The following is a 15,220-nucleotide window of genomic DNA, read 5'->3' as shown; positions in this document are numbered from 1 at the left end:
CCGAGATGAAATATTACATGAATCGATGAAAAATATCGCGGAGAAGTATTCGTCAAATCCAGATCAGTTACTGACAAATTGCTTTACTGTTCCGTCTGTTGCTGCTCACGCTGCTAGAGAGAGAAATTCGTGGAAACCTACAAGAAATGAATTTCTCAATGATATTCAACTTAGCTGTATCGAATACGGCCATGGAGGATTATGGAATACCAAATACTATTTCGAAGATATGATTTCCGTTGATATGAGCGCATGCTATCCTGGAAGTTTCCTTGGGTATGGCGATTGTGCGGATTACTTTGCTAAATTCGGTCATCCCACCAACGAGATGACTAGAGTTGCAATTAACGGACCGTTACCCGATTTTGTAATGACAGGATTCGCTCATGTTACTTCATTCGAACTTGCTGAAAATTTGCATAAAATTTGTTATATTTGGTTTGGTCGGCATTTATCTCAACGCAGATGGGTTCCTACGGTATTGTTGAGATTTATGTTGGATTCGTCGATGTTAATATCATTGACGGTAAGTGAAGCAATTATATCGTATAGAAAGCAGACCGAGGTGTGGTTGCCGACAGATTGTGAGAACGCGAAAGATATTGGAAGAAAAATAATTGGTAAATTTACTCAAGGAGGATCAGTTGATCATAAACATCGCCACGCTAGGTTATTTATCAATGATGCGGAGATGGATTTTATTATTGCTGATACAGTGTCTCGTGGAATATTTTGCAACAGAGAAAATATTATTATTGATGGAGAAAAATTGGGTACAGTGATCACTTATCTCGATGGAGAATCCGCGCAGTATACTCATTTAAGATCATCGATGCTCGCTTATGTGAGTATCAATTTGCTGTCAATGATAAATAAATTTTCTGATATCGCGGTAAGGGTTGCAACGGATTCATTTTATATCAATAAGAAATTTCAATGTAGATTGGAAAATTTAATCACCGATGGTTCCTGGGGAACTTGGAGAATAAAAAACGAGGATATTCTAGATTATTGTGAGGACGCGGATGTAGAAGATTGCGATAAATTTCATAAAGATAAATGCGATGAAGTATCAACAGCAGTATCAGTGTTTGATCCAATTTCACGAAACAAATTCGTTTACCTAAATGGTCCTGGCGGCAGTGGTAAAACAACACGAGCGATAAATTTATTTTCAAAATCTGATATGATCGTGTTGACTCCAACTCATAGATTAGCGCGAGAAATAAAACAGCGTGGCGTTAATTCTTGTACTTATCACAGTTATTTCAAATATAGTGGTGGATTGTGGGATCCGGCTCGAATGGGAAACAAGTACGTTAATAAGATTATAATATTTGATGAAATTTGCACAGTAAATTTAGTTATACTAAAATCATTCCTAAGTTGGTTGGAAGAAAAAAATACTGCAGTAATAATGTGCGGCGATCATGGGCAACCTGATCCTATTGATGGTGAATCTCCTCACAGGTGGCTTAGAAACTTTGTAGATTATTATGAAGAGATTGATGCTGATTATAGATCTAATGATAATTTATTGACTGAGTTTAAAAAAATGATTCGGCTGCAACCTAATAAGTTTCAATGCGATGTGATGAGAAAAATAATTGATGAGACTCCGATGGATAATTTTCTAACTTTGTGGCGTCCAGATCATCTGATTATTGCTAGCAGAAAAATTGTTCGCGATGTTATTCAGGAAATATTATTCAAACTTCATTGTGATAAATTTCCAACGTTGCCGGTACCATTATGCTATAGGCCCGCTGATACTAGAAAACAAAATATTAATGTTACTTTGCCGTACGGAGAAGAAAAAATATTAGTTTTGAACGATATTATTTTCGTTGATATTAATCTTGTCAATGATGCAATAAACGCAGAAAGATCACCGTGGAAACTTGGATATGCAGCAACGATTCACTCGTCACAAGGATTAACAGTAGATGGTCAAGTTTGGATCGTCGATGATAGAATTTCCTGGTCAAATTTAGTTTATCTAGCAGTTTCTCGAGTAAGAAAATTATCTCAGTTAGGTAGGATTAAATTTCACATTAACGAAGATGGCGGTAATTGAGTATCCTTTGGAATTACTTGTAGTTCCTCTTTGGTAAATCCGCGTTGTGGTGCTAGTGAATCTAGAAAATAAATCGCTGGCCTTCCTGATGATCTTGTTACGGCCGATATTTTATGTGTCGTAACACTCCAGTTTGGATCAGTTGCTCTTTTTCTGCCACCCTCGGCTTCTCCCTCCTTATATAAATATCTGACCGTGACGCTACCTAACACAGGTGGAATAGTAGAATCTCGCTTTAGTGGTATTTTTGTCTTTGTAATTGCAGTTGCGGGCTTCATTGATATTGTTCGTGTTACTTCGTTATTTAGTGCGTTAATCACGTGAGGTAATCTTGTTACCCAATCGTGAGATCGTTTATCTTGGATAAATTCTCTCGCGTACTGATATCCGAATAATCGTTCTGCAAGAGTTTTATTGAATCTCTCAACGATAGCTTGATTGTGATGAACACCTACAATACCGCGACGGATTTTAACATTATTCTTTTTCATCAGTGAAGTAACCGCGCCAAGAAATTCTCGACCTGGATCAACCTGGAGAAGCTTCGGCCATGTTAATGGAGATCGTGAATAAATTTCGCTAAACGCCTTAGCAATATCTGTTGCTGTTTTATTCGATAACGGTTCCGCTTCCTTGTATCTGCTAGCAATATCAACAACCGTCAGAACATATTTGTATGTAACTCCGTCAACGGTATCGTAAGGAAGAAACATAAGATCAGCCTGATGGACTTCATTAGGGACGCTGACAGAGAAACTCGCATATGATATTTTCTTAGGCGGAGGAAGATAAATTTGCCAGACTGCTTGCCTCGATAGCCACGATTCAGCGACAGATTGCTTTACTTTTGCTGCCTTAGCAAGTTTGGCTATTGCTGATTTTCCTCGCCAAAATCCTCGCGGAGAATAATATATTTGCTCCATTATAAATTACCAGCACCTAGTACTAATTTACCTTTCATTGCTCCTTTTATCAACCAAGTTGCCAATTTCTCTTTGAAATTTTTATCAGGAATAGCATCTATTGCGTGAATTAATTTAATATCAGCGAGATGTCTTTGTTGTAAATCTCCGCTGCGATATGCAAGATCGTGATAGTAGCATGCGTTATCGATAGCGTTTACTGGATCCTCGCCAGGATTTGGTTGATTATTATCGTTAAGTCTTATATCTAGCCTTGTACCAGGTCCGCAGTAATTATATCCTGGTAAATGTTTCTCTCCGGGATATTTCGCCCAGGGAGCTCCAGGCAGATTTGTTAAGGAGGTTGCGATGTCTCCTCCGGTTCTACTTTTTTTTTTACAAATCTAAACTTAATTGTCTTACAAACTTCACATTCTCCCTTAATTGCATTCCTGTTGTTGCGTGTAACGACTTCGATTGGATTTATCGTAACAGTTCGAGTGCGACACTTAACACAATATGAATCCATAATATTCTAATAACATGAATGTAATTGATTTTTCAGCCACGAAAAAACGCGAGCAAGTAAAGCACACCGAGGCATTACCAAATTCGATTAGAATGATAATTATTGGACCATCTGGTTCTGGAAAAACTCAGTTATTGCTAAATTTGATAATGAGATGGCTAAAATGGGACAAATTATATTTGGTTGCACCGTCTGTTGATGATCAGAGATGTTATAAAGTACTAAAAGAATTTAGCGATAATACTGAGGATGGCACAATAGAATTTATAACGGACATCAATGAGGCTCCATCAGTGGAAAGTTTAGACGGTGATGCTAATAATCTTGTTGTTTTTGATGATGTGATGCTGGACAAACAAACTAACCCAGCTAGGATATTCTCGCGTGGCCGACACAAGAACACCGATGTGATTTACGTGACGCAGCGATATACGCAAATTCCGAAGGTAATTAGAGATAATTGTAATATTTTATCAGTTTTCAATGGCGTTGATACTCACACGCTGAGGAATATTCATCAAACTTGGTGCAACGGCGACATGGATATAAATAAGTTTAAAAATTTCTTCAGTCACGCTCAAGCAACACCACATGGTTTTGTCACGATTAATCTTCATGATCCGCGTAGTAGGTATCGAGTTGGTCTTGATCAAATTTACTCATAAAATTGCAGTCGGAATTTACAATCACAAACAAATTTTACAATACCCCCCCCAAAAAAATGCTGTTTTTTTTTATGCCTGAAAATGCACTTTGGGTTGAAATTTTGCGGATTAATTTGCGCAGGAGGCGTTATTTCTGCTTTCTGAGGCTTCTACGGAGAAATGTTTGGTGGGAGGGTTAAATTTATCTGAGCCAGGGGGTCTATACAACTTCCCTGCTGCTTAGACACACATACCGCACACTTATGGCATATACATAAACGGATAGACACACAAACCCCACACTTCTGGCATATACATAAATTGCTGGACACACATACCCTCACACTTCTGGCATAGACACAAACTGATAGACAGACATACACTCAAACGTCTGGCATATACATAAACTGATAGACACACAAACCCCACACTTCTTGCATATGCATAAACTGATAGACATATATACGCCCACATCTGGAAAGCAGCAAACTCTCTCTCTCTCTCTCAAAACCTTCATGAAGTTTCATAACGTTTCATGCGAATTTCCGGCAAAAAATATAGTACAAAGTTGCATAAGTACAAAATAATCAAACTAAATTATAATACGTTGAGAAAGAAACAAAGACAAAGAGACGAATTCTAAAAATATATTTTTTTCAAGATATATCTCCATTAATAAGCAAGAAGAAAAAGGGAAACGTTATGTCGCATCTACGCCAAACACTTATCTAGTTTACAAAGTTTCTATAAAAGCAAATTAGTGTGGAAGACGTTACGGCGAATTTAGTTCCAATCTTGACCATTTTTTTCTTTAGGAAACCATCCACACCAACCACATACCAAACAATTTCAACAAAAAGCCTCAATTATGTGGGCGGAGAAGCAAGAACGGACTTAATTTCATAACCAAGCCATTCTTTCATTACTGCAACAGCAACACAATATATTTCCCACCTCCCACCTCCAGAGGAAGAAAGTAAAAACGTAATGTCCATTTTCACCAGACACGTGTAGCTGACAAAGTTTCAATAATATTGACCAAGCAGTGTCGGGGAAATTGGACCTTCTCTTTCATCCGATTTTTGCACAGTTTGATTAATATGGAACCCATTACGTTGGTTCCGAATGTAATAGCAGTAGTAGCTGTGGTTACAGGAGTGTACAAACTTTAAAGTATGGTCCATTCATTCATGACTTCTACAAATAATCCCAGACAAAAAGTTAGTTTAAAATGATAATGTGTGATGTCGTTCATCTCAATGTGTTGATATTATTATTATTATTATTATTATTATTATTATTATTATTATTATTATTATTGTTATATTATTTTTATTATTCAAATTTTATTATAAAATAGTGTCATTTTATTTTATACATTCAGTTTATGAAAACTAATATCAAATAAAAATGTTTGTCGGTTCTATTTCGCATTAGCCCGAGGGTGTGGTGCCAACTTGCTGATCAAATTGGCTACCGCGATTGTTATGACAAGAATGCCTTCAGCAATCTGTTATAATCCCTCATTATCCAAACCAGTGAAAAGCTCTAAATTTATAGGTTTTATTTTAGCACAAAATTTCTTTCATTGGCCTGAATAAAAGGTCAATTGTATCTGTGTCAAAACTGAGTAACGTTCAAGAATTCCCAGAACGATGTCTTTGTGTGACAAAGTACTGAAGTACAAACATAAATGTAAATAAGACTAACATATTGGTATTGGTTAATTGATTTAAACAATTAAAATACATACCTACCTAATTACCTACCTAATTACATACCTGCCTGTCTACATACATACATACATACATACATACATGCATGCATGCATGACTGACTGACTGACTGACTGACTGACTTTATTTCCTCTTTAAAAAGAGATTACATCAGAATAAACAAATTCATGATAATACAAGATCATAAAATAAAACAGAAAATTGACAAAAATACAATAGTAATACTGTGTCAGCTACCGTATTGACAAAACGAAGTATCTCAATGCCTGCAATTATGCAAATCTGCAGTCATGCATAGATACATACATACATACATACATACATACATACATACATACATACATGCATACATACATACAGACATACATGCATACATACATACATACATACATACATACATACATACATACATACATACATACATACATACATACATACATACATACATACATACATATATTCAACACACACGAAACAGAAAAATAACAAATTGAACTTCTCATTTAAAAGAAAGTAATTTCCTGTACTAGATACATATTAGTTCATCTTAGTATTGAGTATTACAGGTATTGGTAGTAGCACTTTCTACTTTCTACTTCACTAGAACTATTTAATTTTTTCAGTCAAAAATCATTCACTGACATTAAGGGTAATGTTAAACCGCAACCCCAAAAACGCAGTTCTAGCAAGTGATACCGTTAATTTAGTGGTTAAGATAATTAAGAACATACCTGGATAACTTGTTCCCTTTTTCAGAAATAAGCATAATTTTATATTACAAATTCATTAAAATATGTTGCTTAATGATATTACGTTCTGAAATCTGTTTGAGTCTTCTGTCATGTTGCTATTGAACTCCAACCCAAGCAATGTTTTTCAATTAGGTACTGATAAAGCCCCCCCCCCCCCAGACAGAAGCCCCCTGGCATGGGTAGGACAAATTCTTCCTTGTCTAAAAGCCACGCAGGGGGAGGAAAAAAGACAATAACCACCACCCTCATTTACATTTCATGAAATAAATAATTGTATGACGGTTGTCATTGTTTAAGTTATTTACTATGATTCCCATTAATTTCAACATGAAATCTCTGTGAATGTTGATTAAAATAAGCAAATATTTAGAAAAATGTTTGATTAATATAATTGCTAAAGTACAATCTTAGGTTACATAATCGTTAACTACATTCTTGATATTTTTCATTCTATAATCCTACGCTTAGGCATGTTTAAACAGTAAATTGTTTGCAATTGCAGCTATTCAAGCTGAAGTGGGTAATTGTCCTTGTTTTGAGAAAAAGGTGTAATGAACCAGAACAGCAAAGTAAACTGCAACTAATGTGAAAGTGACAAAATGTATTATGTGGGGAGTACCTTTGTTCAATAACATCTGCCAATTGCAAGCTAGCATTATGCAATATACTTTCATTCTTTAAACATTACGCCTATGTTTGTTGAAACCATCTGGTTTTGTATTAATGACATGCACTTCAAAAGCTGATAATTTGTGGAATTCAGTGGATTGAATTGGGTATTACAATAATTATTTGAATCTATATAGTAATCATGTTGGATTAAACGAAAAAATATATAAAATACTTTTATTAAATTATTGCGTTGTCATTGATACAAGATGTACATTACATTACACACTATAAAAATTTACTAGAGAGTGCAATTGAGACCATTGTAAAACAGTAAATATAGTCACAACAGATAGATAAATAGTATCCGAAATAGATACATAAACAGTTCTCTGAAATTGATCAACGATAATGCATAATACTGTAAATATCAAAGATAAAGGGACTTTAAGTTCTCCAACTGAATGCCTTTTGTCCTATGTGGCATTTGTCCTGAAATCCTTTGTTTGCAGTGTTCACTGTGCCAATCCATGAATAAAATGTTTTAAAGAAAATAAAAATTCACTTCATGTTCGCCCCTTCCCCCCCCCCCATTTGAAACGTTACATGTAAAATGTACATTTGTAAATGGTGCTGTCCCAAAAATACTTTAATTTCGGTACTTTATTTAATGCAGTAATGCAGACGTTAATAGCATTGACAAAGGACTGTCAGAAAAATCCATGCCTTTAAAACATAATTAATTAAAATAAAATCAACAAACTTTTTCAGGAAATATTTCACTCGTGAAGTGGAGATATTTTATATCTGTTTCAATGATTCCACTTTACTCATGAAATAATTCCAGACATATATATATATATATATATATATATATATATATATATATATATATATATATATATATATTCTCTCTCTCTCTCTCTCTCATTATGTGATATAAAAATGTTGGACTATTTCACATGTCCGACAAATGTCGTATATATATAGTTAATGAGTTTTCGTTCAACTTTACATTGAGTACCTGACCCATTGAAAATACTAACTTTATTTTCATCGTTTCATAGCAAAAGTGTTGTCATTGACAATTTCACAAATATGAAACCGATACAAATTTATATTTCATTTGTTAAAGTCGGTTAAATTTTAAGATTTTTCGAATTATGTATTTATTTGGCAAGCTTTATAACAAGGAAAAAATAAATGCACAAAATACTAAAATGTTGGAATTTCTCTTCTGTGAGCACATTCACGTTATAGCCTAGTACGCTACTAATATTCATTCATTCATTCATTCATTCATTCATTCATTCATTCATTCATACATACAATTGTTGAATAAATTATCTTCTTGTATTAAAAATGTGTAAGCAAATATAAAATTGATCGATATTTTCTTATCTCGTTCGTGTAATATTATTAATACAAAAATAGTGTATGCTATACATAGATACATGCATCCATCCATACATACATACATACGTACATGCATTTATGCATACAACATACATACATACATACATACATACATACATACATACACACGTACATGCTTTCATGCATGCATACATACATACATACATACATACATACATACATACATACATACATACATGTTCAAAATAGTAAATATAACTTTTATTGTGCTTGATTAATACTTTGGGATTTTTTATATTATTATTATTGTTGTTGTTGTTGTTATTATTATTATTATTATTATTATTATTATTATTATTATGTACTAAGACTACTACTACTACTACTGTTACTACTAGTTACTACAGGTTGACATTTACCTGACATAATCTCATTTATCATACTACCTTTGGAATTTCCATTATGTTAATTGGCTATTGTAGTTTGTCTCAAAATCTGCTCATGCCGGATGTCCAATAAGATGGTGTGAGTTTTATTTCATTTCATTTACTACATTAGGAATTTCCTTAGGGTAATTGCCTAGATTAATCTTTCAAAGAAATCTACTCATGCCGGATGTCGAACAATGGGGTTAGAGTACTGGGACGTATGATATGTAAAAAATGGCGAAACTATTTTTCCATCGATAAGCAGGCATACTATTGGTCAGTTTTGGTGTCTAATTAGTTTTGTTACTTATCACTTGAAAGGGTGACCAGAAATAATATAAAAAGGGGCTTACAGTTTAGTAATGTGTGTTCTAGTGACTGATTATTCAGAATAACAGCTGTTCTCATTGTTAGTAAACTGTTTCAACTTGCAATTTCCAGACCGTGATTAAAAAAGCACCACCATAGTAGGAACTGCAAAGGAAAAAAAGAGAAAGAAGAAAAACCACTACAAATGGATTGGCAATCACTATACATTCAGTCAATAATTGGTGTCCCTCGAACATCAGTTGGTATTGTAATTGGTAAGGGAGGAGGAATGATCAAGAAGATTCAAGCTGAAACTGGGGCCAAAGTACAGTTCCAGCAAGATGATGGTCAGTCCCCTGAGAGAGTCTGCACCATAACAGGACCCAAAGACAGAGTACAGCAAGCAACCAGCATGATCAATGAACTCCTTCAACGGGCAAGTTTCTCTGGAGGACGAGGCGGATTTTTCTCTGGTGCATCAGGGGGAGAAATGGGAAGAGAAAATGACGGAAATTACCAGAGCCAAACCACATCTGTACCTGCTGACAAGTGTGGCTTAGTTATTGGAAAAGGCGGTGAATCGATCAAGCATATCATCCAGCAAAGTGGAGCCCACGTTGAACTCTCCAGAGAGCCAGGTCCAAACCCGAATGAAAAGATTTTCAACATCCGTGGCACCCCTTCTCAAATTCAAGAAGCGATAGTTCTCATCAATGAGAAAGTAGGTGTACCAATGGGATCTGCTAACCAAGGCTGGACGAATCAGCATGGAGACCATGGATACGGAGGGAGCCAGCATGCTGCTCAAGGATGGGGAGGTGGATATGGTCAATAGAAGCACAGAAGCCTGGATCCTGTCAGCCCTGATCATCTTTCTGGTCTTTTTAAATATGGTGACAGCAAAAAGGAATCATATGGACTATGTCGTTGGCAATATTTTATTGAATTATGATAAAAGTGATTCTTTTGTGTGCAATGTCTATTTGGTTGCAAAATGTTTCAGAAATTTTAACTCTATAATATTCTTGCTGAATTAGCAAGGCCTGAACTGTGTATAAAAAATTAAATATTAAGTTATGCATCATATAAAATAATGCTAGCATATTTTAATAGCAAACGTGTAATTCTTTCCTTGCAAATTTTAAGTTACTTGAATATTGATGGTGTGATTATATTGGTCTTTCAAGCATCGTTGCTGATGCCTCTTTTTACGTGTCAAATTCATATGCCACAATTTTGTTAAATAGCTGTACAAAACCGCATATCTAGATAGAAGAAACAGACCGGATTCCTGGAATTTAATTTCGGCCAGTAGAACTTTGTTTTTTTTCTTCATAAAATTCATTAATTCATGTTGTTTTGATGCCTTACTCTTTCCTGCGAAATTCTGCTATTGTTATTTCATAGGATATTGTGATCTCTTTAAACTGTAATGATTCATTTTAGTTTTATTTATAATTCCATCAATGTATTATCATTCACTTTGATTACGTGTTTTACGAATTCGTGATGCTTGAAATGTGACCGACTGTTAGCAATGTTTACGGCAGCAATGTAAGTATAATTGTATATTTATCGAATGCATCATTCATTGAAATATTTGTGAGTTCATTTAAATTAAATAAAATACTAAAACGTAAATTTTTAGATATTTTTCTTTGTACAACTTAGTGGATTATTACTAACACTTCGATTACCTTTATTGACGTCGTATATTTTAGTAGTGCAACATTATTTCATTAAACATTTTGAAAATATTTATTAACAAATATTAATACTTTGATCTTTATGAAATATGTAATGCAAGGTTCCGTACAATGCTCATGTAGGTCATTTCTACCAGCTCCGGTGGCCTAAGTGGTTAGAGCGTCCGCTTTGGATGCGGGCGGTTGTGGCTTCGAGCTCCAGCCGAGTCATGCCAAAGATTTATAAAAACGGTAGGCGCTCAGCATTAAGAGGTTAGTGTTTGGACTGGTCGGCTTCATGTCAGGATAATGTGACTGGGTGGAACATGATGCTTCATAGCCGCAGCATCATGCCCCAGTGATATACATCACTATAAACTGCTACGTTGCAGACAGCGTTCACTTGATATACAACCGATACCGTTGTATACATACATACATATATACGTACACGCACTCGCGTACAGACACACACAAATATATTTATAAAAATTATTTAAAATTATTTAAAAGATTATTTCACAATATGAGCAAATTCTATCAGATATATAAATTATATTTCAATTTTTTTAAGATTGAAACACTAGCTATACTTTACTACGTTTCAGTGGAAGTTTTATAGATACAAAATTCTTCATGAGATTACATGGATTAAAAATATGTGTAACTAGATCATGCTGAACTATTGCTTTGCCAATTTGTATAAAAACATCTTTAACGCCTGTTGAAACATCATGATCAGTAAGAATATATTTCAAACATTTGCTATATTTATACCAAATTAAACCCATATTAATACCGTATTATGTACATATATTACCCATTGTTTTTAGAACTCTTCAGTATCAAATCCCAATTGTACCAATTATAGGAACACCTGTTTAGATCCATGCGAATTAAACGTAGTCAAACTGTAATGCATCATCACGTTATCCAGCTCCATATAGGTAGCATTGGTTGAGAATGAGACATTAAGGTACCATTTAGAAAACTTAATGAACATTTTACTTCTTATTAATCATAACCCAAACTTCTGAACTAATGCACAAACTCGGTATAACCATGATTTTAAAAAGTTTAAAATATTTCAGAACTGCCTGACCATCCAAAGTCACTTTGATAACTAAATATACATTCAATTAGTTACTGAGCCGGAAAAACTTAGCTTGGAGGTGAAAATTAACCCATATCTTCATACAAGGCAACGCTTTAAATGGAATGACCTCTCTCTCTCTCTAAATTTTTTAAAAATAATTAAATTGATCCTTTTTGTGTCAGTTTTCATACTTGTATTTCACAGAGAGAAAAGAAAGAATTTAAAATGTACCTTTGTTTCTTAACACACACACACACACACACACACACACACACACACACACACATATATATATATATATATATATATATATATATATATATATATATATATATATATATATATATATATATATATATATATATATATATATATATATATATATACGGCAATAGTGTGTATGTATGTATGTGTGATACGGGAATAGTATGTATGTATTTATGTATATATGTATGTATATTTCTTAACATTGCTTCTGTTGCAGTCAGCTCTCAACATCATGACATACAAAATTACAAATAAAACTATATTTTCATTATAATAAATGCAATTGTGAAAATGCCCCGTTTTATGTTGGGAGCCTTAGCATAATATTTCAAACTAGCAATGGTTAATTTACATAAATACATAATAGTTTTCGTGACAATAAGATCCATGGTTTGGCTTTCCGTGACAATGGGAACCATGGTTCGTCAAGAGAGGTGGTATTTAACGTTTTAAAAAAATGGACAAAAATTTTTTTTGCGCTTCTTTGAAAAATACGTTTGCAAAACTAATTCTGAAACAAACTATGTTGCATACCATTCGGTATTTTTTGACAAATTATTACTGGTGACACGTCAAGAATGTTATTATCATCAGACAATGTACTTATTATATATGATATAGAGTACTTTTAAAACAAATTGTACACAGTAAAGCTATTCATCTGTATTGTTGGGATCTTGACCTTAGTATTTCGTAATGATGGACAATTTAATAATACAACTTCCCCTAGCATTCCTCATGAAATATAACAAAATCAAACATTTGCACGAACATAATATGCGGGAAGGGTGAACTATCCATGCAAGTCTGTTTAAACATGTCGAGTACTAACATATTTTTGTCATTTTCGCCAGATTTTGATCGAAGAATTATGTTTAGTACTATGTACAATTTCCTGACTAGTAACTGGTTTGTTGAACATTTTACAAATATTTTGATTGATTGTAAGGTTTTGTAAGCACCTACGGACTAGAAGGATAACATAATCCATGCCTGTATTTCACAGAGAGAAAAGAAAGAATTTAAAATGTACCTTTGTTTCTTAACATATATATATATATATATATATATATATATATATATATATATATATATATATATATATATATATATATATATATATATATATATATATATAGGGGCCCCGAGTGGCCGAGTGGTCTAAAGCGCTCTTCGTTACGGATCACTGCCATCTCACCTCTGTCTGCGGCGGTTCGAGTCTAGGATTCAGCCAATGTGGGTATGTGAGAAAGCTTGCCAGTAGCTTCTCGTGGGTCGGTGGTTCTTTCCGGTGTTTTCCCGGGTTCTTCCTCCACCATTAATACTGGCCGCCATGTATAGTCTATCGTGTGCTGAAAAATGGCGTTAAACCCCACAACAACAACAACAACAAAAAAAATATATATATATATATATATATATATATATATATATATATATATATATATATATATATATATATATATATATATACGGAAATATTATGTATGTATGTATGTGTGTGTTTGTGTGTGTGTTGTTTGAATTTTTAACATAGCTTTAACAATTTTTCAGCCATATCGCTATCATCATAACTGCAATGTGGCAATTTATAGTGATGTTTAGCACTGGGACACCAAGCCGCAGACATGTAGCATTATGTCCCACTCAGTAACATTATACTGATACCAGGCCAGCTAGTCCTGACACTAACCTCTTTAGACTGAGCGCCTAGCGAGGCAGCTGTGAAGCACTGTTTTTTATGTCTATGGTGTGACTCGGCCGGGGTTCAAAGCCGAGGCGGACTCTCATTCCACTAGGCCACCTGAACGGTCAGGGGAATAATAATAATAATAATAATAATAATAATAATAATTATTATTATTATTATTATTATTAAATATATAAATAAATAAATAAATAAATAAATAAATAAATAAATAAATATAGCTATCTGTAATATTACTGACCCGGGAAAGTCGAAGCAATCGGTAGAACATTTTGGAGCACACATGCCCCAGTCATCGCACTCATCAGAACAGTTCCAGTAGCACCGCTTTCCGTTTCGGTCTGGCAGGCGCAATGTGTCCAAAGCTCGACCGTCTGCTTCTCTGAGCAGACTCAGAAACAGTAGCAACGCCATTACCAGCATCAGGCGATATATCAACCTGAAACGGACAACCATTGACTTAATAAAATTAAACGATATCGAGAAGATGAAATTGCAGTCACGTGCACAAGGAAATGAAGATGGAACGAGGGTCGCAAATGGGTAAGAAAAGACACCAATAGAAAACGAAACTGTATTAAACATCAAGCAAACAGTACATTACGCAAACAGTAAACTCAGTCTGTCTGAGTGGATGTTCCAAAAGCATGCCTTCGAATGAACGTAAACTAAAGTTTTATTTCGTTTGTAAAACCCAATGTTATGTATTGTATCTGTATTCTCTCTCTCTCTCTCTCTCTCTCTCGTCATTATACTCAACATCTAATTGTTTTCTTTATAAGGAATTATCTTTACCTACACTGGAGAACTTGTTACCCAACTTCATTTTCTCATTACTATGGCAGTAAAGCGTGTTTGAACCGAGGATGATGAATTAGGCGCATGGTGCATCAAAATTTTTGCTTTGGATCGTGATACAAATATAAATTGGGTACGTACCCTTGATCTGTGCATATAACGCAGACAGCAATAAAAAGATAACGACATTATTGTAACTAGTTGATTCTTGTGCCATTAAATTTGTATTTTACACAGATATATGGACCCTCTTAAGGTCTGAATATGAAACCAAGTAATATTTTGTTCGAAACGAAGCAGACC

General features: G+C 34.2%; 1 long non-coding RNA gene across 1 annotated transcript in view; it reads right to left on the bottom strand.

Annotated features, from left to right (window-relative positions):
* LOC149801050 (uncharacterized) overlaps positions 1-15,220 on the bottom strand; it is a 32,624-nt gene that overhangs the window by 12,092 nt on the left and 5,312 nt on the right. The window contains exon 2 of the long non-coding RNA XR_016420438.1: positions 14,361-14,558. This is a non-coding gene — a long non-coding RNA (uncharacterized LOC149801050). The remainder of the gene's footprint in view (positions 1-14,360; positions 14,559-15,220) is intronic.

This window comes from Sinohyriopsis cumingii, chromosome 4 (assembly GCF_028554795.1).
Source record: "Sinohyriopsis cumingii isolate HCF-2022 chromosome 4, ASM2855479v2, whole genome shotgun sequence".
Lineage (NCBI taxonomy): Eukaryota > Metazoa > Mollusca > Bivalvia > Unionida > Unionidae > Sinohyriopsis > Sinohyriopsis cumingii.
The sequence above is the reverse complement of the archived record's forward strand: the minus strand, read 5'-3'. Positions and strand labels throughout refer to the sequence as shown.